At 33.8% G+C, this 26,411-nt stretch overlaps 1 pseudogene; it reads left to right on the plus strand.

The window, feature by feature from the left end:
- Positions 1-14,511: 14,511 nt before the first annotated feature.
- Positions 14,512-15,532, plus strand: LOC101607818 (annotated as a pseudogene).
- The last annotated feature ends 10,879 nt before the right edge of the window (positions 15,533-26,411 follow it).

Genomic DNA, 26,411 nt, shown 5'->3' on the forward strand with positions numbered 1-26,411 from the left:
AGCTTCCACACTTACTGGATGGGCCTGGGCACTCCCTCAGTAAAGTGTCAGGGTTTGTCTTCTAAGAGTAGGATGCCCATGGGGCTCAAATTTGTCATTAGTGAGGTGGCAGTAAACCCCAGCAGGTGAACACTTAACTTTATTACTCACTAAAAAGCCACTATCTTTTGACAGGGTTAAGCTGGTGACATAAAAATAAAAATTTCCCTAAAGATCGGATAATAGGCTTAGTCCCAAGCATACCACTTTCTTCACTGAACCAGGTCACATAAAAATTTCTGAAGTTTCCTTTTCATTAAATCAAGTAAGCTCTTTAACCTGTTTTTTCCCTTCCCAGAAGAATTCAATATACTGACCTTTCTGTACCCAAGGCACATTTTCCCCCATTAACAAGAGTTGAAATTTTCTGTAAAAATTAGCAAAAATAATTACATAGATACTTTGCTTGGATAATTTATAAAGATTGTGTCTGAAAAGCCTGCAAATGAGATAGCTGGTCAAGGGTAGCACAATCGTGTTCAGAATCTCATCTGACAATTATTGATCTCCTTTCCAATCACCTTTGTTTGTTTCATATAATTATCAAGCCAACTTGTAAATATTGGACCTACTCAGGACTCAGATGTTCTGTTCTAACCATGCAGTTATCCTGGATCCTAGACTGGATATTCCCCAAATGGAAGGGCCTTACCTTTATCCCCTCAAGAATATTTTGACTAGTTATTATTTATTTTTGAGGGGGGAAAAAGCATGAAAAGAGATTTTTTATCAATTTTTTGAGAAGTTGTAGAATCATAAAAATATTTTCAAATATCCATGTAAAGATTTTTAGCTTTTAAAAATATACATTTCTAAAATACAATGGCTGAATCTGTTAAAAATAAATAAATAAAAAGAAAGTCTCTAAAAATTGCCAAATAAAGAAATGAATTAATTCAGAAAACACACTAATGCAAATCAACACAATTATGGAGAACCACAGAAAAAGTTCCTTTATACTTACAAATGTCTCCATGTAGCCATTTGAATAGTCATTTTTATATTTCTTGGGAGGCAGAGGTAGGAGGATTGCCATGAGTTTGAGGCCACTCTGTGATTACATAGTGATTTCCAGGTCAGCCTGAGCTAGAGTGAGAACCTACCTCAACAAACAAAAAACAAAAAATAAAGTATGTATTTTATTAGAATCTATGGGTGACTACAGAACATGGAAGATACTTAATTTCAAGGGATCACATACCAAAGATGCCTGAAAAAATAAAATTATTTTCTTAATGTTTTTCATGGTATCAGATGTGAAAAATAATTGGAAAGGTATCTTTAAAAGGAGGAAAAATGAATTGGTATAAGAAGAAAAGAAGTTTCTCTTTATCTTAATTTTTGCATTAATAAGGCTTTAATATAGGATGCAATACATGATGCTAGGCATATACTCTACCACGAATGTATACACTCAGTCCTCTGAGGCTGGTATTAAACTTGTGATTCTCCTGTTTTCATCTCCTTAGTAGTTATTACATAGGTGTGCCCCCATGTCTGACAGAAAGTACGTTTTCGCTATAAAAAAAAAAAATACCAAGGAATGTTCAGTCTGGTAATACGTAGGTATTTTATATTATAATATCTTTTGTAATAATATTTGTTTAATTTAGATTTAAATTAAACAACATATAATCGTTGATGATTCCTAAATTATGTACCATTACTTCAACAATGATGTGATCATTTTCCTAAGTTTTAAAAAGTGTGACTGTTGAGACTAAATCTATACATAGTTATTAATCAATAGTAAAGACAATGTATAGCATTATATTAATCTAATCAGTGGAAAAAAATATAATCAATGGATATAATAAAGTATTTTAAAGTTATTAAACATGATATTATATATTTACATTGACAAAATATTATTTGTTAGAGCTTATTAGGAAGTAGGATAAGCCTATAATAGTTTAGACTATAAAAAATAAAGGTGAATTCCTCTCTTGGTTGAAAGTTCACATATAGGTAACCTGGGGTAAGTATTCAGCTCTTCTAGTTTTAAAATATTACTTCTACCTCTCAGGTAAAGAAGGTTAAAGTTTCTATGTTCTACCCCAAACCTCACTCCAGATAGTGATGTGAAACCAGTAGAAAATGTACAACTTTATAAATAAGTAAGGCATATCATGACTGTTTACCTCCAGTGGGCCAAATCCTAATCTCAATTCCCATGTATCTACAGTATGGCTTGAAAATATACAATTTCTCTCAACCATTAACTGAGCTTAATTAAAATCTTAATTTGGTACTAATCCTCCCATAATATATTTATTAATTCATCTTATGTAGAAATAGCTATATATAGCTATAGTGGTAGCAACTATTCTAAAGTTTATTTTATTTTAAACTAACTTTACATTGGTAAAATAAACACTTTAACTCTTTTCCTTTTGATTGTTATAAAGTACTTATGTTTAATTCCTTTTTCATAATATAGAATGTAATTTTCCTTGGCAGAGAAAAAAAAATAGGCCTGGTTTTTAAACGGTTGTACACATTTATTTTCATGTTATATTAACCTAGAATATATCAGATTACTTTCCAAGTTTTATATAAAAGTGATTCCCAATTTTAAGGTATTAATGTAAAATGATTTAAAGTCTAATTATATAATGCAGTTACAATACTTAATAAATTTTTAGATAATCATAACAATTTGAATTTATGTGAAAGCTTATATTTCAACATAAAATGTAATGCTTAAACCAAGTCCTACTTCTTCAACAATTAATTTTCAAATGGTTTCAATTTTCCATAACCAATATAAAAAATCTCCCCCATTTTGGAAAGGTATGGTGAGGCAAAATAGTTTAAATTATCATCTCCATGTGTTTTGTATTAAATTAAATTGTAATTACTATATCCAGCAATCAAATTATGTTGACCATAACCATAACAAGATTAAAGCAAATTAGGTACTTATTTAAGTAAAATCAATGTTTAGGGGGAATGTTCTCTGTTTTTGGAACCTGCTAAGGCTTTCCTTCAAAATCTGGAATCCTATGAATAATTCCACTTCACTTGCTTGTGTATTTTTCACGTCAGACATATAAAGCTTAATCCATATCAGGACATCCAGATAATACCTCTACGTTTTATCTCAGAACTTCATTTCATTCAGATCAATGTGAGAGGGTCTGTAATTTAAAGCATTGCATATGTCTTACTTTTTTTTTTCTTGAGGGATAGATTTTTAAATATATATGTGAATTAATCCTCAAGAAAATCTTTAGTGCAGATTTTGATTCGAGTTGCACAGCAGGAGAATGGAAGCATAGGTGCCTATTTTTCACAGGAAGAAATGTGAACTTGAGCTCATTACTTCTACTTAGCAAATGTGTAATAGTTTTCTCAGAAGTGTTCTCAATGCAAATTAGACATGTGGGTGTGGAAAGCCACCACACATTTATCTATGCAAATTAACCAATGAAAATTTGATGAAGTTTTGTATGACGCTGAACACCCAGATTTTCTTTATAAATTTTTATTCATTAAATATTTCAAGGGTTTGTTAAGGTCAATGAAGAACTAACGATTTTATGTAAACACTTGACTTTTTCCCCCTTAAGGATATACCTATGGCTGTGAAAGAAAATCACATATATAAATTAATGCTTTATGCCTGAATTGGGTAGATTTATTACCATTTTGAAAAATATTCCATTTCACTCCACTTGGATTAAATAGTCTGTCATTTAGAAATATGGTCAAGAAAGGTATAACTCAAATTTGTATTCTCTTTTAGCTGTTCAACTATTAAAATAAATAAATCTTCACCCTACAGAAAAAAAAAAAAAAAAGCATAGATGCTTTTGGTACTAAACTGCTCACTTCTGGGGCCTTGATTTATATCACATTACAGCGACCCCCCAGTGCTGCACATAGGCTTCATCCTGAATAGACATAAAACCTTCTTTTATGTGCTAGCTTGTTATACTTCTTCCAGAAGGACATTAGGATATGTTTTAGGATATGTGATTATTCCATATCTAAAGAGGAGGAGAGGAAAACTTCTTAAATGATTGTCAAAATAGTGTATTACATATTTAAGTTTAGAATATTTGAAAAACTGCCCTCATTGAAACACACTATAAAATCCTTAAGGCTTTACAGCAGGAGACTTGGTAGGCCACACAGCCAGTGTAAAATTGGATTCAGTGTGATTATTTCTGGGCAATAATTCAGAGCAAATAACATCAAGGAAAGCTTGCATAAATCCAGATGGAAAAAGTGGATTTAAATCAAACTAATAGGTTGCAAAACGTATGAAATATGCTTTGTGCTATGCCTTGGAGACACATGGCCAAATCCATATTCAAAAAGTAAAACAAACCAGAGTGATTTGAGGAATAAATTACTTGTCATCGTGATCTTTAAAAATGCCAGAATTTAATGCAAAAATATAATCCTAACACTTATTGCAGCAAAAATAAATGTCAACATATTAGACTTAACTGGCAAAGCCTTGCAGTAGCATTTCTACAGAGTGAAGGGAATATGACAAGCTGAATTCCACATTTATTAGAATGAGATTCAGTCTTCTTCATCATAAGCAGTAGATTTAAGCACTTTATTTTAATTTACTACATGGTATTGTGGAAAACATTGACTCAGATAAGAAAAAAAAAAATGCCTTACAAACTTGTTCACTGAAGCAACCCATCAATCTTAGAAACTAAATATATATTATGACAACACCAAGACTTTATACTTAGAAGAATTGAGCATAAAATGGCAGTGGCACAAACTATGTCCCAAAAGCATATGGTAGTAGGAAATTTTGCATGCAATGACTACCCCTTTGTAGTAGACAAAGTCATTCTTTTTCTACCATTATTTCACAATGCTTGCAGACCTGCCAAAGCACATTGTTCAAGCTCTTAAGTTTTCCTGCTCAAAAATATTTTTAAAGGAGATATATATATATATATATATATATATATATATTACATTCTTGATATATATATATCAAGATATTTTGATATATATATATCAATTCTTGATATATATATATATATATATCAATGTGTATATATATATATATACACATTCAATTTTTGAAATAAATTCAAGGTTTCTGAGTTTTTCCACACCAGATATTTCACAATCATTTCAAAAGAAATAATTTCTTATATTCCTCATAAATACAATATTTAGAAAATTCAGTTACTCAGGACAAAAGGCAAGTATGTCTTTTTATCGAGCACAACAGTGCTTATCATATAAAATATAAATGCATATGATATATAAAACCATGTGCTTCATAAACACAATAAATATGTATGTATATAAATATAAATATTTACATAAGTGTTTAATGTGCATAGATAAATACATAAACACCTTTGCCAGTAGGACAAAACTAAGATTAATTTGCAGGAAGAAATATACAATTATATATGCAAATTTTCAAATATCTCCTATGAAAACTAGTAATTTCCACACTGCAGTGTATAAAAAAATTTACATTTAAATGTGGATCTGCACAGCAGCTAAGTATTCAGTGAAATGCAACATGCCTATACAAATGTTTTGTATAAATATCTTAGATGTTGAAAAAAAATAAGTGATGCTATGGACTCAAAATATGCTTTCTTCAAAGGTTGAAAAGCAACCTTGCATAAAGTGTTTTGAAGATATTTTTCCCAAAGTACCTGCTATGGAATTTTTATTTTAAACACTACTCCTTGGAAATAAAAATCTTCAAATCAAAAACATCTTAGCTAGGCACACTGGCACAGGTTTAATCCTAGCACTAGAGGAACAGATGCAAGAGTATAGTTGCTGCAGAGTGAAGGCCAGCCTCAGCTACATAGCAAGTTCCTCACCAGCTAAGGTTATATAACATTACCCTGCCTCCAAAATAATATAATACTTAGAGCAGAAAACAGAAATTAAGCATTTTCATATCCCTACTTTTCAAATTTGAAGTAGGGTCTCAATCTAACTCAGGCTGATCTGGAATTCACTAGGTAGTGTCAGACTGGCCTCAAACTCACAGTGATCCTCCCCCCTCTGCAATGTAAGCATTAGGGAAAAACTTGTGGGCTATCACACCTGGCAGATTTCACATGTTTTTCTTTGCATGTTTAATAAGAATAACCCAAACTCTTAATCAATTATCATGGGAAATAAATAAAACACTTCCTAATTGTTTCCAGCAAGAGTGAGAACATTAGCTCAAATTAATACAAAATTACCACATTTTTATAGGTCTATAAGTTGTCCATTTTCTCTGTCCAAATTAAAACATTTTATTTTTATTTATTTTATTAAAGCATTTAGAAATCATTCCTTCAGTATAATTCTACTTATATTTACAATTTTTTCTGTAATGCACTTAGACAACAATTTTCATTTTTTAAGGAATGGTATGTCTATTTGCTAACCCCATGTATTCCAAGCATATGAAGCAATAAAAACATTTAATATGCACAACTTCCAAGGCAAGAATTATTATTTATTTATTCACCTATAACATCTTTCCTTATATGTCATCTACTGAACTCTGTCCTGCAAGTTCAGAACACATGTGCAGGGGCTGAAGAGATGACTTAGCCATTAAGGCATTTGCCTGAAAAGCTTAAGGGTCCCAGGTTTGATTCTTAGTGTCCCACATAAGCCAGATGCACATGGTGACACATGCATCTGGAGTTTATTTACAATGGCTAGAGGGCATGACACTCCCATCCCCCCCACCTCTCTCTCTCTCTCTCTTTCTCCCCTTGTCTTAAATAAGTAAATGAAAATAAATCTTTAAAAAAGAATGCATGTGTATAATATTTGACCCTCAAAGGAGCCCTATTCTAGTAAGGTAGGCAAAGAATGTATTTCAACATAATGAGAGGAATATGTATGCAAAGAAAATATGTAACACTGATTATGTTAGAGGAGTGTGGGTGAAAGGAAATCATGACTGTGTCATGAGTCTGTGTGATACCTTGTCTTCTCCTCAACCCTTTAGTATTATAGTTCCTCAAAGATGTTCTTGCCCTGTCTTTCTTACCTGAAACAAAATTGGTTTCTGCCCTGTTGGCTTCATATTAGAAGTTCCTATTGCAAAGGAAATTGGTTTCACTGTTCTAGGCTATCTTCTAGTTGTTTTATGCTTGACAGTCCTGGCCAAGGCCTCAAATATAATGACATATTTAGTTTTGGGGTTGGTAGAAGCTAAAGAGTATCTTTGTGTGCATTCCACAAAGAATTTTACCACACCATTACAAGAATGTGATGATAAACAGAAGTGAGAAATACATGGTTTTTTTGGAGGGGTGGGGAGAGCTAATGGTAGACTAAGATAATTTGACTCATGACCAATAAAATTCAAGTTATCCCAAAATATTACCATTTTAATCAGTCAATCAACCTTTTAGGATCTTTACCATAGGTGTGTCATTCCCCCTTGAACTTCCAGTTCACACAGCATTCATTTTCTGTCTGTTGTTTGAATTACTATTGTCAGAACTATAAACACAGACCTGATGAGAACCAACTTCATGGAGAAAGGTTTATTGTGCTTATGTCTTGAGGTTATATTCTGTCATAGGGAAGGCTTGTTTGGAGAAGCAGCTGGTGACTGTGGCATTAGGAGCATGAGGCAGCTGGTCACATTGTGTCTGTAATCAGGAAGCAGAGAGAGATGTATCCTGGTGCTCACCCAATTTTGTCATTTGATTTTTAAATGTTTTTATTCATTTATTTGCAAGCAGAGAGAGACAGAAGAGTGACAGAAGAGAGACAGAGAGAATGGGCATCCCATGGCCTCCAGCCACTGAAAATAAACTCCAGAAGTATGCTCCACTTTGTGCATCTGGTTTTATGTGGCTACTGGAGAATCAAATCAAGGTCCTTTGGCTTTGTAGGCAAGCACCTTATCTGCTGAGCCATCTCTCCAGCAGGAATTTGTCCCTTTTAGTCTGACTGGGATACTGTTGTCAATACTCAGGGTGAACTTTCCTTTCTCAGTTAAATTACTCTGGAAATATCCTTACAAACTTGCTAAAATATATTTCCTCATTAAATTTTTAGATGTTTAATCCCATAAATTGGCAATCAACATTAACTATCACACCTGCTGACACTCTTTTACTCAGATCCATCAACTGGACTCCTAATGACCATTATTCCAATATATATTCATTCTTTCTCATATCTGTCTTAGTTCATAATCCTTTCTAGCTCTATTAATTAATATTTCCTGTTCTTGAACTTTGTATAATTGAATTCATTTTGCATGTAGTAATTAGATGGACTTTAAAAAATTGTTTATTATTCATTTATTTGAGAGTGACATACAAAGAAAGAGGGAGAGAGAGAGAATGGGCGTGCCAGGGCTTCCAGCCACTGCAAACGAACTCCAGACACATGCATCCCCTTGTGCATCTGGCTAACGTGGGTCCTGGGGAATGAAACATCTAAACGGGGTCCTTAGGCTTCACACACAAGTGCTTAACCACTAAGCCATCTCCCCAGCCCTAGATGGACTTTTTTACTAAAATTATTTATCTTGAGATACATTCATGCTATTGAACATGGGTATGCATAGCCATCAATATAAGTATGTTAAATGTGTCAGTCCTTTTATTGATGATATATTGGTAACATATCAATAAATAGAGCATCAATACATCAATATAAGTCTAGTGTTGTGGTTTATTAGGACATTTACTTCTATATATTTGATGAAATGGTATAATAATTATGATAAACACAAATCATTAAGTTCTTTCCAACAGCTGAAAATAATTAACTAGATAAATATACTAAACTAAAACAAAGAAACTCTGACAAGAAGAGAAAACAAGTGGAAAAGAAAGTATAATTAGAAATATCAAAAGTAAATACAGGGTTGGAGAGATGGTCTAGCAGTTAAGACACTTGCCTGTGAAGCCTAAAGACACAGGTTTGATTCCCCAGAACCCAAGTAAGCCAAATGTACATGGTGGCACATGTGTCTGGAGTTCATTTTCAGTGGCTGGAGGTCCTGGCCAACCCATATTCTTTCTCTTTCTCATAAATAAATAAACTAAAATATTTTTAAATAGAAAATACAAAGAAGAGAAATGCACATTTTTTTCAAAATTAAATGCTCATAAATATATTAACAAATTCATTACAAAGATTACTTATAGAGTCATGATTGGGGAGAATGGGAATAAGATAAAGAAAAGGAAGTTATGATAAATATTGCATAAAAAATCATTTCACATATTACACACATATGATTAAGTTATTGCACTAATCGAGAGGCCCAACAATAGAACAAGTATAATTTGTTAATGTACTTATTTTTCTTCAATGTAGCCTTTATTGAAACTTTTTCTTCTTCAATGACACCGGCCCTACTCAAATCCAAACTTTCTTTGTCTTATGAGGAACACTGTGATAGCTTTTCATCTCATACTTCCATTCTTTAAGCACTTGACTCCTGACTTTAAACCAAAGCCTGAATGACTTTTTGGAACTTAAATCATACCAAGTTCTTTATCTTCTAATACATAAAAGTAACTTAAAGAATTTCCCATTAAAATAATTTAGGTAAGATTATATTGCTTGATGCATGTTTGTAAGAGAGAATAATCACTTTGGGAAAACTCTGTGTTATCTAAATAATATTTTTTAGAAGGAAATATATGTAACTAAGTTGATTTTAAAAGAGGGTTCATCAAAATAGATTTTTTTCTTTTAACTGCATTAACAAACATGGGACAAATAAGACTATTCAGTTTGATTTGTTGTCTTAACTGTTAACCTGGCAGAAAAAAATGCATGAAACTGAGGTTATTTTGGAAAATAACTAAAATTCTTGGCAAAATGTCCTCTGATTGATATGTCATAAGCCCTGTTGCCTTTACCGATATCCTCTATAATGAAATCCATATTGTATAATAATAACATGACAACAAAACTTTTTTGTATAGAAATATTTACATGGCACATTTTTTTTTTTTTCTTCACTGTCATCCCAATTTAATGGAGAATATGTTTACTTTGGTTCATTGCTTTAGAAGGCTTCAAGTGATGCTTTCTTGACCCATATTTTTGGGTAAAGCATGATGGCAGAGGGACTGTGACACAGAGCTTTCGTCATGTCAGATAAGAAACAGGGGAAAAGGGGGGCTTAAATAAGAGGCTAAAGTAACATGCTGCCCCAGTGACATGCTCCCAAGATGCCTGCCTCCTGCAACTAAGTCAAAACTCCGACATTTTACAATCACCTAATAATGTCATCATATTGTGAACTTCCAGGTATTAATTTATTGATCTTATCCAAATTCTCATGATTCTAATTTGTCTAGTCACTGTTGTGCCACGACCTCTGACCAGGAGCCAAGACCCGCGGTCACCCAGGAGTCACCTAGAGGACCGCCACAGAAGCCGAGACACTCGAATGTAAAAACAACAGGTTTCTTTTAATGTCAAGCTTAAGCAGGGACTCAATCCACACAGACCGACACAGCGGGAGTGGGAGAGAGCCCGACCTTCTAAAAGTAGGGGTTTATAAAGGAAAAGAGTGGGAAGGGGAAAAAAGGGTTACATCACATAGCATCTTTTAAAATGATTGGTTCCAAGAAGGCGCGCGCGGGAACATTTCTAGTTGCTCATCTCTGGTCAGCAAACTGCTTGCAGATCCTATTTTTTGCAAGGGGCCGGAGGCCCCCAGAGCTAAGTATTTCTGGAATGTCCTGTTGAGCAAGTGAGCATGAATTACAGAAGCAAAGGTTGGCACTTTAATCAGTTAGTTCATTATCTGAGCCTTTGTTCACAATGGTTTGTCCTACAATGGCAGTGTCATTGTTTAATTAGTTACATGTTATTTCTTTCTGGTCTCTCAGTCACATGTTATATACATGCCATATATGGACTTCATTAATGACCCCTAAGAATTTCTCAGTCCAGGTAGAGAAAGGAAGGGAGGAGGATAGTTAATAGGTTGATCTTGTATATATGTCATTACAATGATTGTAATAGGGAAGTAATATGATGGAGAATGGAATTTCAAATGGGAAAGTGTAGGGGTGGGGAAGGAGGCAATTACCATGGGATATATTTTATAATCATGGAAAATGTTAATAAAAATTAAAAAAAAAATAAAAAGAATTTCTCAGTCCAACTATTAAACATGGCATATAAATTTTCAGTTATATAATCCCAAACTAAAAATGTGTTATATTGTAAGCTAGTTTCATGTAGAAGGCATATTTGGTGTTCAGATATTTTACAATATCTGTATCAGTTTATTTTTAGTTTTCATAACTCTATCAATATATTTATATCCATTTGTGAATTTAAACTATTTACCTTTAATTAATCATTGATGCATTAGTACTTATATCTCATATTTTATATTTTATTTTAATTACTTACTTTAGGACTCTTTTCTTCCTGTGCTCCTTCAGAGAGTGAGATTTCACTTGAATGGAGTTGGTTTCTTTAACAACTATGATACTATGTCTGTATTTCCTTTCTGCAGCTTTGAACTTTCTTACAAGCATTTCCTCACCAAAACTTCATACATTATACATATTTCTGGCTGTGAATCACTTTAGTTCTGAATAAGAGTAGTGAACAGTAGCCATACCATGTCCTGAATGAGAAATTACCTTGACTTTCTGTCGGGAGCCATTTTGGCTGGACTTGTATCCATAGCTCTGGGCTTCTGGCAGCAGGACATTAGCAAAACTATAGCAGCCTACCTGTAAGTAAGATTAGGTATCTTTAGCCATTTGGCTGGTCCTTTGTACTGAGAAATGATTGAAATGCAAAAACTCTGTAACAGGAAGGTTTTTTGATAGGAACTTGTAAAGCTCATAAAATCTTTGTCTATGGAAAAACTGTTTGTAAAAAGATATAAAAAGGAATGCTGTGAAATAAACCATGTCTTCAGTCCCAGCTTGAGGCCTTGCTTCAGCCCTGGTCTGGAGTCCATGCTTTCACTCTTTCTTCTGTCTTTCCTTAATCCTCACTCCCCATCAGGCTCGAACCCTTCCAGCCAGCAGGCTCTGGCAACTTTCTCTCTGCCAAACAAGTTAGTTCATTACATTTGTATCCAACTTCACCCAACTTCTCTGGAGATTTGCAGAATACAGCCATGTTATGTGCCTAAAGATAGCAAGAGTAGGCTTTATTATGAAATTTACTGCCCTCTCTTCATGTCCTTTGGTTTTACCCTCTTGCTGTGTTACTGAAATACTTAGTCCATCTGTTAAAGGTTATTTCTTTCTTTGTTTTATAGTGTTTTAGTATTTTTACTTATTTCTATCTAGTTCCTTTTAAAGATTTTTCAAAATTTATTTGTTACAATTTTTATTTGCTTATTTTTGTTTGTTTTATTCAGCTTATTGAAAATATGAACATAATTTCTATCCAATTTTTGTAATTGTTATTTTAATATATTTTTTAAGCAATACCAACATCTGTGTCACTGTTTTGTTGGCTTCTGTTGCTGTCTCATGCACATTGTATGTGACACATTCCTCTTCACGTTGAGTAATGTAAAATTATTTCCTGAACGTTCAGGTGTTATGTGAGATTCTTTTGCCAATTTGATCAAGAAATTCTGGACCTATTTAGTGTTGTTTTTTAAACCAAACCATTTCTTTACTTAATTCTAATGTGTGAGTCCTGTGATTGGTAAGTAGCTTTTGGTTGGGCCCTACTGATCCTATCAAAATTGGATCTCATATAAACAAATCACTTCATTAGAGTCAGGAGGAGATTCAAGCCTCTGTCCTTGCTGATGTGAGAAAAATTAATGATGCAACCTTTCCTTGTACAGCCATATTCATTGCTGGTGATGGTGACTAGGTGTGGCTATTGATTTTCTCATGAAATCCCACTGAAACCTACTGAAAGAATGCAGGCAAAGTGCAATATTGACATTCTTCAACTTGCATTGCTTTGTTCATTCTGTAGACCCCAAGGGAGAACTCTTATTTACAGGGGAAATAGAATACTGCCTTTTTCTCCTAGACAAGCTATGGAAGTTTAGCTCCCAGACCACAGGCTGGGTTAACCAGGTTACAGACTGGGACTGCATTACCTTATACATCAAAGTGGAAGAGTGTGCTGGAACACTATTGAGATCTCAGAGGGAAGTGAGGGGAGTGAATAATCTTATATATTTGGGATAGGGTGACTATTGTAGAAAAGGTTTGTCACTTAAGATTTCTCTTTCCCCTTTCCATGGCAGAGGAAGTTTTTCCCAAAAGACCATGTTTTTTCTTTTCTTTTTGTTTTGTTTTGGTCATATATCATGGTGAACCTTGGTTCTGAAACTTCTGAAACTTTAATCTCTAATATAAGGGAAGCAGGAGATTTAAGACCTTGTTGTTACTCCATTATACAAATTCTGTGGTCATTACACAGTCTGTTTTTGTCTTTCAAATATTCAGTAGCAGGAAATTCTATTAAGTTCACAGTTATGTTAGTAACAATAAGGTCAATCTGAGAGTATCAAAGCTATGCTGCCTTCATCAAATTTTCACATTCAATGTCAAATGATTTCTCAGGAGAATTACGAGAAGCACTTTGTATTGATTATTAGATGGGCATATTCAACGAATTCTGGCTGGTGTGAATATTCTCTCTCACTCATTTTTTTTTTGTTTGTTTTTTTGTTTTTCAAGATAGGGTTTCACTCTAGCTCAGGATGACCTGGAATTCATTATGTAGTCTCAGGGTGGCCTTGAATTTACAGCAATCCTCCTACATCTGCCTCTCAAGGGCTGGGATTAAAGGTGTGAGCCACCATGCCCAGCTTCTCACTCATTTTATTAGCTTGTCTCAGTCTTTTTAATACTTATGATTTTAACCTCCTTATGAAATGAAGATGCTCACACATATTACATAGATATGAGTGGCATAGTTGTGGATTGTCACATAGAATACAGCTAGTGTGGTGTTGTGGTGGTACATAGCTATGATCCTAACAGTTAGGAGGCAGAGCTAAGAAGGATCATGAGCTCTAGTTTAGCCTGGACCACATGTCGTTACTTTTTCCCAAAAAAATGTGGGATTGTGGAAACTTGTCACAACTCACCTTCAAATTACATTAAATAAGTTTTTTTTTTTTTTTTCCCCGAAGACTTACTTTTGTGTGATAAAGCATTTTCACATTTAGGTGTTTAATTCAACATCTTATCTATCTATCTATCTATCTATCTATCTATCTATCTATCTATCTAACTATCTATCTATCTATCTATCTATCTATCTATCTATCTATCTATCTATGGTATTGCAATATATCATATGTATATTATATATTGCATAGTATATATATATAGTATATGTTATAGTACTAAATTAGTATTTCATTTACTCTAGTTGATACTTTATAAGGGGAAAGAAGGCATAAATGTTTTATCAATTACAATACAATAAGTATACTTTTACATGAAATATTGGATTAAGTAGGGCATTAACTAACTATTGAAAGATCGATATGGCTCTTTCCCATCTTACAAGATGGCTGATGAAAAGGTAGAGAAGGCAGACACTAATAAGAAATCTGCAGTCAAGAAAACTGGTGCTGTAGGAAGGCTAAAGAGGGTGAGCTAAGGTTAAAAAGCCAAAGAAAGGGAAGTCCCATTGCAGCTGAAACCCAGTCATGGGTTAGAGGAATTATAAGGTACTCCTGATCAGCTATGTATTCCAGAAAGGTTCTGTACAAGAGGAAGTACTCAACTGCCAAATCCAAGAAAGACGGAAAGAAAGAAAGAAAGAAAGAAAGAAAGAAAGAAAGAAAGAAAGAAAGAAAGAAGGAAGGAAGGAAGGAAGGAAGGAAGGAAGGAAGGAAGGAAGGAAGGAAGGAAAGAAAGAAAGAAAGAAAGAAAGAAAGAAAGAAAGAAAGAAAGAAAGAAAGAAAGAAAGAAAGGAAGGAAAAGTTTCTTGCTACAGTCACAAAACCAGTCAGTGCTGACAAGAATGGAGGTATGACGGTAGTTAAGCTTTGCAAAATGCCTAGCTATTATCCTACTGAAGATGTGGCATGGAAGCTGTTGAGCCATGGCAAGAAACCTTTCAGTCAGCACAAGAGAAAGCTGCATGCCAGCATCACTCCCAGGACCATCCTGATCATCCTCACAGGAGGTCACAGAGGCAAGAGAATGGTTTTCCTGAAACAGCTGGAAAGTGGCTGACTACTTGTGACTAGACCACTTTCTCTCAATCAAGTTCCTTTGCATAGAACATACCATATGTTTCTCATTGCCACCTCCACAAAAATTGCTATCAGCAAAGTCAAAATTCCTAAACACCTCACTGACACTTACTTCAAGACGAAGAAACTGTGGAAGACCAGACACGAGGAAGGCAAGGTCTTTGACAGACAGAAGAAATACAGGATCACAGAGCAACGCAAAGTGGGTCTAATAGCCATAGGCTTGCAACATTTGCCAAAGATCAAGCTGTTCCTCAGCTCCAGGGCTACGTGCAGTCATTTTTTGCTCATACAAATGGAGTTTATCCTCACCAATTGATGTTCTAAATTTCTTACTAAGAACCTAATTCAACAATTGATAAATTTGGGAAAAAAAAAAAAAGGTTGAGATGACTTGAGGTAACAGTCATATAACATGATCTATGAGAACTACCTGTGACAGAATTCAGGCTGGAGAAGATACAGGTATGGACTACCCTGAGCAAGGGGAACATGAATGAAAAATTAAAAAATATATATATTTCAAGAAAGGAAAGGTGAAAGTTTTAATTAGTGCCTACATGGCATTTCTGTGTAACTCTTAAGAAATGCAAGGAAAGAACTTAATTTGAAATTGCATTTAGTACTGCCTAGTGTCCTGAGACTAGACCACGCATCATGGCTTACATATAGGGGCTACTGAAAGCAGCCACATTATGACGATCAGTAACAGAGATAGTTGTTGTGGATATAGGGCTGCAGGTTGAATAAAATCTCAAAGAATTTCAGGTGGTTTCATTTTGGTTTCTAAAAGAGAAATCATGAAAATAATGAGATGTATGTTATGGTGACAGGTGATCTATGCATAATTCATACAGCCACCTGAATCTTCATGTCATGGTGGGAAAAGACAGCAAGGAAGAGCAATATGGTAGCAGTTTTCCGAGTTTCGACAGCTATAAACAAGTTCAGTTATACAAACACAGAGAAGAAAATTATAGCTAACAGAGCTCATATTCAGTGTACTAGGATTTTTATTCTGCTTGGTTATTAGTTGAAATTATTTTCTTTTTAAAGCTAACCTGTGGTACCATACTATTGTTCTTCACCTTAGCTCTTCTTTCCTTTCTGAAAATCAGTTGAAATTTTTCAGTCACATATGTGTCTATGTGCTCAATTTTCTTCTTTAAGAAATCATAAAGCAATGCATTGCTTTGCCACATGTGTAAATATTTTGAATATGATGCACAAATATGCATTAAAACTTTTAATATTATATTATATTTTAATTTGACCTGGGCAAGGTTATTGATTTGAGCAAAGCATGGCACCAACAAGATCCATTGAACTTAGTAAAGCACTTATTCTTTTCATGATCCTGAGATTGATATTTGAGAATAAAACTAATGGTACTGGATTAATAATATGTCATTTGTCTCAGATAATAAGTAAACCAATGTTGTCAGCACTCTTTATAATAGTGTACATTCATCTTTAGAATTGGGTAATGAAAAATTCATTTGTTGCTCTTATGAAATATATGTAGTCCTTACAAATGATGCTAAATGCCGTTGATGTAGTATAAATATGATTTTGTAGAGGTAAAAATGCATGAACAAAAATGTTAAGACAGTTTTTGTCTTGATTCAATTATAGGTTTATAATTATATCTTTTTCTCTGTGTGTCTCTATCTCTTTCCCTCTCTCTCTTCTCTCTGTGTGTATGAGAGAGAGAAGTAAATAAAGGAAGAGATGGAAAGTGAGGTGACCTACAAAGATTTTAATATTAAATGCCTTTTTATAGTATTACTGCTACTCAAATCATTCATAATATGTACACAGAAGTTGTTGATTTCCAGACTAGCAATGACATTATTGTGCTGATGGCACAACAGTTTATATTCCTGTTCTTCTCCACCCAGCATATTCACGCCACTTCTGCCTCCCATGATGCTTCTGCATCTGCTTCTAAGTAGAAATGCCAAAAACTTCTTTAGTTAATCTCTTTTCTATTCTGACTCAACAAACATCAGTTGTGATTCATTGCTTCTAATTTGTGTCAGTTTATTTATTTTTTTCACATCCCTATTGTTAGTAACGCCAGTAAATAAACAAGTCTGTGAAGGACACTGGACACATTCACATTTGCTGCCTGCTTGACTGGGCATTGCCACCTCTGGTTGCCACCTTCTTTGTCACTGAAATATCTATTTTTGGCATAGAGACATGAAGTCTTCATCAGAAACAAGGCTGCTTTGGAGTATGTCCTAAAGTCTACAGAGAAATCCAGTTGGAAAGAAATGACTGAGAATCACTAAATTTTCTCTTGCAATGCAGGGCTGTGATAACTTTATCACCATTGTCACAAAGCCACTGCCATTTTACTCCAAGCTAACTGTAGATGGTAAAATCTTGCTTACTGTCATTAAAAACATCATTGCTTTATTGCAATTCCATGTGTTCAGTTCCCAGACGCTTTTAAATTTCAGGCTAGGTGATATGCTTTTCCCATGATTAGATGATAGAGATAACTATCTTATGTGGTACAGGTGTCATAGTCTTTTAGTTATTTACACTTAGATTTAAAAATGTATTAAAGCAAATATGAAGATCTATGCATGTTGATGTTTCCTGACAAAGCTTTCAATAAACAGACACCATTACTTTGAATTTTGGCAGTGGCTATGTAAAAAAAACAAACAAACAAAAAAAAACCTTGATTCATTGTTTTTTCATCCAAAAAGCAATTAGCTTGCTATAAATATCTCTTAGAGGACAATACCGAATGGAATACTATTAGGTGCGGGGACTTCTAGTTCTAGACCCAGCACAGACTTTTCTCACCTTCATCACTCTGCTTTGTTTTAGGGACATGGAACATGCTGAATAAATTGAGTCAACATATGTTTGATCTGAAGATTCCATTTCACTAATAACACATGAGCAAAATGTGTACATTGGAGATCAGGTCAGTATCTTTCAGTGAAGAAATCTTTGCAATCTGTGCCTGGCTTATAAGCACAGTAATATAGCAACAAGAATCCTGGGATGATATTAATGGCTGGTGCCATCAAGTCTTCAGTAGTTCATCTGTCTTCTCTTTAGGAATAAATCCACACAGCAGACTGCATCTCTGTTTCAAATTATCCTGTGGTTCATTTCCCCAAGCTTGTTCAGGTGTACTGACATCCTTGCTCTGTTTTTGTTTGTGAAATGCTGCTGAGAACATTTCCTCTGCTAAAAGTTTATATCTGTGGAGACAATCCTATTAAATTAATTTAGTTCATTTCATTATGCAATTTTAGTTTAAAGAGTTAGTTTAAAGACAATGTACATAAAATTAGTTCAAATTTCAACAACTAAAGAGATATTAAAATTATTTAAAATTTCTTAGGTCCTTATAAGATGACCAAAATATATTATCGTAACTTGGACATTTTGTTGATCATTTCACTGAGAATATTATTGTGTTAATGTAACTTTCCAAGTAAACAAGAGGCTCAGATTCTCCTACTCGTTGGTCTGCACTTTCCTAGATGCTTAACCCTATCTGCAGAATTGCTGCTTCCTTGTACTTTAAAATTCTCAGTTCAGATATTTGCTGTCCCTTGACATCCTTGTCTTTGATTTAAAAGACATTGTTTCCATTACCTGTTTTCCTAACATCTGTGCAATGTTGAGAGGTTACTGGAGACTTTAGCCGTCTAATGGAAACAAATAGTTCCTTGCTACAATGTTCATTGCCTGATAGTCTTGTTAACATGTCATGTCCCTCAATTCTATGTGAAAGTAGAACATGTGTCTAGACAACCTCAATACACATATACAAAGGCATTGCAAAGTACACATCTGTCTGAAGAGATATTTGTAGTGTTTATGTCACAGTTAAGTATGACACTTACTGGATTCTGGATAATGGCAAGTATGTAAATTTCAAGTTTGCTTTTGTCTCCAAAAGACCCCACACCCTACCTGTTCCATGCTGAGTTATAGGGTCCTATGGATAAATCTAAAGCTGCTGAAAGTGACAGAGAAATATGACGGAATAAAACTTGGTATTACTTCACTGAAACACTGACTTTCAAGGAATTTTCATTTAAAGAGACCACAGTGATGTATACTATTAAGATGGTTAATCCTCACTAATATGGTGATACTAAAAATGAATTCATCGGAGACTTATCTCAGAAAAAGCCCTGTATAATGTCCTATAATATACTAGTGAAATGATTACATATCAATCATCAAACATATGACTTTCTAAAATGTCCACCAAGCATACCTTTTGCATTTCTCCTAGACTTTAGGATCTTTGTATTTGTCAAAATTTAACAACTTGGGCTGGAGAGATGGCTTAGCACTTAAGAACTCAGACCCATTGTACCCCTAGTCACCCACTTGCTCTAGCAAGACTCTACTGACTAAAGGAGCTACCAACTTGCAAAGCAGTGCCAAAAATAATACAATATGGTCACTTGGAAACATTTCGTATTCAAGCCGCAAGATACATCATACCTTGTTATTTCACTGTGCTATTAAAAGTCACAATTAAATATTCTTGTGTATGCTTTGGTGCTCCTACCTAAATTCTTTCCATTCTACATCCTTGTTACACTTTCTAGTCCACAGTGTATACCAGTCTCACTTATTCATTTTTATTTTTAAAAAAACTGAGAGCAATTGGTTTTTATTGTTTGCCTGCTTTTCAGAATCCAGCTTATTTTACTTAACACAATAAAATAATATTTCATCAATATTGCAGCAAATGATTATAATTCATCCATTTTATGGCTGAGCAATATGCCAAAGTATATAAACCATATTTTTATGCATCCATTGATGGATACTTTTATTGATTCCATATCTGGGTTACTGTGCTTGCACTTCTCTGCTTTTAAGTTTTGATGCCTTCACACATAGAAGAACTTTCTTTGGTTCTCTACATTGTACTTATCAATATTTGCATTCTATGCATAAGCCACCATTGTTATAAACCAACATCACTATAGGCATATGCAAGTGCATTGATCACAGTACAACATAACAAGTGCACCATTAAAATCTCATAGTAAATAAATATTTCTCAAAGAACCATGACATTTCATCTGTATGCTTTTGAACATAACTCTCATTTTATTAGATTTTATCATTGCTTACAAAGCAATGACATTTTGCTTATGTGAATTAGTAGTATATTTTGAGTGTTGTTTAGCTTTGTGTGAACCCAAAGTTTGAAAGCACTGTTTAAAACTTGGATGAGGGCCTGGAGAGATGAGTTAGTGGTTAAGGTGCTTGCCAGGAAAGCCAGATGACTCAAGTTTGATTCCCCAGGACCCATGTAACCCAGATGGACAAGATGGCAAATGTGTTACATAGTGCTTAGTTTATATCTTGAATGAGTTTTAAAATCATCACAAACTATCTTTCTGGATCTTCATTATCTACATAATTTCTTTCCTCATTATTATCCATTGTTTTTACTGAATACCTACTATATATGTCTGCTTTATATCATCAGTTATTCATTTATGTATTCAAAAATCGATTCAATAATCATCAATAGTATGATACATAAATAACTGGTATCGGTCACTAATATAAGTAAATCAACAGGTACAGTCAACATTTACAGGTTTTTCTCTGATAAAAAAAAATCAGTATTAATTTCATTATATAAGTAAATGCAATTTACTTATTTTTCCTTAGATTTTATTTACTAAGCAATCGTTAAACACATGCTATCATTATGCATCTTAATAATTGGTCTACACTTGCCATTTCTACATTGCTGCTGGTTCTACCATCCTGTAGACTATGATATGCAAGTTTCCTATTTGTTCTTCTTAAGGAAGTAATTTCATTTGATTAGGTGCTATAGAATACCACAGCCCATAAATTGTTATTTAACACAATATAAAACCCCAGACATTGATCTTAGTATTCAAACTGCTAAAACACCCTCACATTCCCTATGTCTACTCATTTTTCATAACATGCTGTGCTGAATCCTCTATTAGTCCTGAGAGTGTCATGATTCCAACAAACAGCCTGCACTTTCCTATTTTAATGGTATAGGCAACCTTACAAACATTAAATATTCTTCCCTAAATTTTATCCACAATAAATGCCTACATTGAGTCTAAGAACACATTTGTTAAAAGACTTTCTATATTTTGCTAATGCATTCCATTGCATTTATCCACTGGAAACAACTCTTCCTTCACTATGCTCATGTGTGTTCATATTAAGAACAAAAATGAGCAAAGATAAATGATCCCCAAAATTAAAACTCTCAGAAAATATGTTTTCATGTAGAAAATTCTATTAGATGAGGCATAAGGAAACCTCATTTTGGGCATTCCTGTATGTTCTTGTCAACAATCATATTAGTGGAAACTATGCAAAACAATTTTATCAATGAAAAACTTAAGCTAATTCATTTCTGTTCAAATAATGTCAGCAGCAAAAGTTTCAAACTACTACCTAGTGTATTAGGAATTAAGAAGACAAAACTAGTATTTACCTAACACATTATGGTTTAAAACATTGGAAATGCTGAGAATTTGTTACTTTTTGTGCTTTTCTTACTTTGCTAATCTCTATGCTCAAATATGTTACAATAACGTATTTAAGGAAGATTTTAGTTTGGCTCACAGTTTGAAGTGACACAGGGAAGGCATTGTTATAAAAGGCTAATGTTTGAGAGACAGTAGTTGGGACTCTTTACATGCTCACATCAAGGCAGAAAATCAAGAGGAGGACTTAATAACAAGGAGTGATGGGTTTTAACTCTCCAGGCCTACCTTCTAGCAGCCTAACATCATCTAGCTAGGAGTTTCCTCCTAAAAGTGCCAGAATCTCCCATAGCAAAGCCACTAATCATGTATGAAATGTTCAAAGATATGGGCTTGTGGAGGACACTTTACAATTGAACCATAACTCTTAATGACAACTTATAAAGAGTAAATTAATATTTTTGTGTTAGTTATTTAAGCAGAACCTAAAAGAATGTTTATTTCAGCTTACAGTTACAAGAAATTTATAGTATACCATCCTAGGGAATACATCATAGCACAAGATTAAGGCAATGATCATACTCAGTGCACAAATGAGAAAACCAAGAGTGATGAAGACAGGTGCTCAGCTAGCTCCTGCGTTTTTACCCAGTCCTGCACCCTTGACCCTATACTGGTGCCAACCACAGTTAAGGTGAGTCTTCCAACCTTAATTAACCTAATCATGGCAGTATTTCACAGGTATGCCAAGAGGCAAACATTACCTACAAAGTCATTCACAGGTGTAGTGCTTATTTTCCAATTGACTCCATGTCCTATTAAGTAGGCAATCAACATAAACAATTATACTTGGCATTTTATTTCCATTACTTGGATCATGAAGTTGAAGGTTCTCTTCTAAACCTTGATAAATTGGCTTTTCTGAAACTGTTTCTAATTCTTTACTCTATTTGTTAATTATGTAAAGATATCTAAGAATAATTTAATAAGTACTTTGCCTTTTGTTTTCTTTATTTTCTTTATTATTGCCTCTCTCACTTTTGTCATTTTTCCCTTTTCCTTCCCTTCATTCCATTCTCTTTTTCTTTCTTCTTCTTTTCTTTTTCTGGCAGTACACATCACTTCCTCTGGAATATCACATCTCTTGAATTTTTCTTCCTTAATTAAATTAATTTGTTCTCACAAAATTCCACTTCCATAGTCTCTAGAATGATAGCAAATATCATTTCTATAATGGTTCTTATTTTAGAACTTTACTGATTTATATGTAAATTTCAAGTATATTCAAATTTTACTTCCATCACTGTCATTTTAGGCTTTCTCATTTCACTTTCATTTTTTGCTATCCAACTTCATCTTAGATCCTAAATATAGATGAGCTTTACCACTGGAAAACAGAGAAAGAAAGAGAGGGAGAATAAAACTACATTATTTTTTGGCTTTAAAGGTGTGAGAACTTACCACTGATGGCATTTAGAAGAAAAAGTATAAATTAGTCAGTGACTATGATGTGCATTTTCTATTGAATATCAAGCAAGTGACATCAGTAGTCTACCATTAATTAGCCTATGTTAGAACGAATCTGCCCACAGAAGCTTGTAGCTGTAGTTACCTTTGTAAACCCTACACATAACAGTGTACCCAATAGTACAATGTTTTACTACATGAAGACAAGAAGCAGCATGATCAGTAGCAATACTGGCTGCTGGTCTAACATGTTTAGCATGTCTCTTTTCATAGCATTTTGTGTAAAGCATCGTGTAATATCATGGCCATTGTGCTTTCATACACTTGAAATGTCCCTGTCCTAAACTAGCTGCTATCTCTAACATTGAATAAAGGCCTAATAGGGGAAAAAAACAAACAAACAACAGCAAAAAAAAAAAAAAAAAAGTGCACAAACACGTTTCCATGGTAAGTGGATCAAAATGGGAAAGTGAAATTAAGTAGGTCAAATTATTTGAAGTGAGATATGTTTGTAGCTTCAAAAGTTTGGAGGAAAAAAGTCATTGATTGTGAGTGAAATGCCATTCTTCATTCTACATAACACTATTTGTGAGTTTGAAGTGTAAATTTGCCATTTTGTCATTGTGAGGAAAAAACACAAGATTAATACAAAGCACTTAGGTAATTAACTCATATTAAGCTATATCATGCCAGTGCCCAAATTGGAGATTTAAAATTATTGCAAAATTATTTTATTCCTTAAGAGAAATAGAAGTATATTTACTATTTAAAGGTCTAAGTTTTCAGTAGGTATACATGTTCATGCTTCATGTATCAGAATAATCTAGAGGAAAAAGGGTCAGTTAAAATTTAGAGTATGTTTTATTTTTTTATTTTTTTAAAAAAATTTATTTATTTATTTATTTGAGAGTGACAGACACAGAGAGAAAGACAGATGGAGGGAGAGAGAGAGAATGGGCGCGCCAGGGCTTCCAGCCTCTGCAAACGAACTCCAGACGCGTGCGCCCCCTTGTGCATCTGGCTAACGTGGGACCTGGGGAACCGAGCCTCGAACCTGGGTCCTTAGGCTTCACAGGCAAGCGCTTAACCGCTAAGCCATCTCTCCAGCCCTAGAGTATGTTTTAGATTCAAATTAGCTTTTGACATATCATAGGACAAAAAGTGAGTTAAATATTTCATAGTGGTTTTATAGAACAGATGTTCTACTAAGAAAAATAACAAAACATCATCTACAATATAGCCAAACTCATTCACCAAAACATTTTGGATGCCACATCAAATCATATTTACTAAGAACACAATACATGCACTGTTGTCATTACCTTCTCATTTCTGGGATAAAACATCCACCCAAAAGCAGCTAATGGGAAGAAGGGAGATATTTATTACAGTCTCAAATGGAAGCTTTATGATGACAAGGGGAAGCATGACATGAGCTGGAGCTGGATATCACACCTTGCCACAGGAGGTGAAAATAACAACAGTGAGCTGAGCACTGGCAAAGGTCAGCTGAATATGAACCCCAAAGGCTGTCCCCAGGAACATACCTCCTTCAACAATGCTTCACTTCATAAATTAGCACCAGCTGGGGACAAAGTACTCAAATCTCATGAATTTATGAGGGATGTCTCATTGAACTCATCACATATTAGAGAAAAAAAAAATTAAATCACATAGAATGACATAGAATTAAAGGTAATTGAATGAAATATCAAGACAGAAGAGTTGAATTTTACACATCATACTCAATAATATGGAAAATAAATATGAATATGAAAGTTGTCAAGCAATATATGAGAGACCATCATTGAAAAGGAGACATTTCCATTCAGTCAATAAAACAGGTTGAAAATCTACATCTATATTTGTAAGTGTATTAGAATTGTATTAGAAACTTATCTGAGAATATCACTCTTAAAATACATAAAAATATACTTCACTATTCACTCAATATTATTTATTTTAAGGTATAAATCAAATTTCTTACTAAGCCTGTATGGAATGATCAGTGTGAAATATAACTCAGGTATTTTAATTACAAAATTACTGGTGTTCAACTAAAGGGTAACTAAAACCATGCAGGTGAAATAAATTTTAAAAGCACTAAAGAATAAAAAAATAGTGAAATTTGCTTATTTGTAAGTGATATTCATATTAAAACTTTAAAAATAATATTGTTCTTTGAATAGTGATTCTAAATACCTGGGAAGATGAATATCACTGGATTAATAGAAGGGGAAAAATAATGTACCAGAGTTAAAGAAACAGAATATCCACTTTGAGTTATGTGTTAAGGGTAAGCAGATCTTCATTGAAATCAAGATATTTGTGCATGATGAATTGCCTAAGAAAAGGAAAAATTCATTTTTCACACAACCCATTACACCATTAATGATTTATGGGTATGAAATGTGGTCAACAATTGATACCTCAACTATAAGAAATTACTTTTTATTCTTTAGAAAACAAGACACTGTAAAACAAATGGTACTATATTCCTATTTTTCTTTTATTTATTAAGTAGGAATTAGAAGTAGAGTGTCATAACTTTACAAAGTAAAATATAAATAAAATATGAACAGAGGGAAAAGCTAAATTGCTTACACACAAATAACATGCCTTTCAGAGCTAAATCTTTGTATTTTCCCAAATTCACACATCTCCCTTCACTCTGGGTACCCCAAATTAGTTGAATTTGTAGGAAAGAACTTTAGATATAGTGAAGTTAAAATGAGCCAAAAGGACCCAGGTTCCATTCACCAGAACCTATGAAAAGCCAGATTCACAAGTTTGCACAAGTGTCTGGAGTTCATATGCACTGGCTAAGGGCCCTGGAACACATTTTCTCTCTACTTTCTCTCAAATAAATAAATAAAATATAAAAAAAAATTTCAAAAATGAAGTGAAGATCTGTCCACAGACATGCAGGCTATGCCACACAGGAGACCATCAGAAGACATTCCACAAAGAACCCATGAGAAAGACCTCAGAATGACATCAACCATGATGACATCATTTCCCAGATTCCTAATTCTGAAAATGTAAGAATATTATTTTTTACTGTTTAATCTCCTCATTCTATGCTACCTTGATTTAGCAGATCTCACAAGCTAACATATCAACTACATACAGTCAATCCTGCCAGAAATGTGACCTTTTTGCTGTAAATGATAAAGCAACGCCAGATTAATTAACAAAATGTTCTTTGGTACATACAATTCAGTAAGAATACAGAGGAGGACAAT

Source organism: Jaculus jaculus, chromosome 11 (assembly GCF_020740685.1).
Source record: "Jaculus jaculus isolate mJacJac1 chromosome 11, mJacJac1.mat.Y.cur, whole genome shotgun sequence".
NCBI classification, from domain to species: Eukaryota; Metazoa; Chordata; class Mammalia; order Rodentia; family Dipodidae; genus Jaculus; species Jaculus jaculus.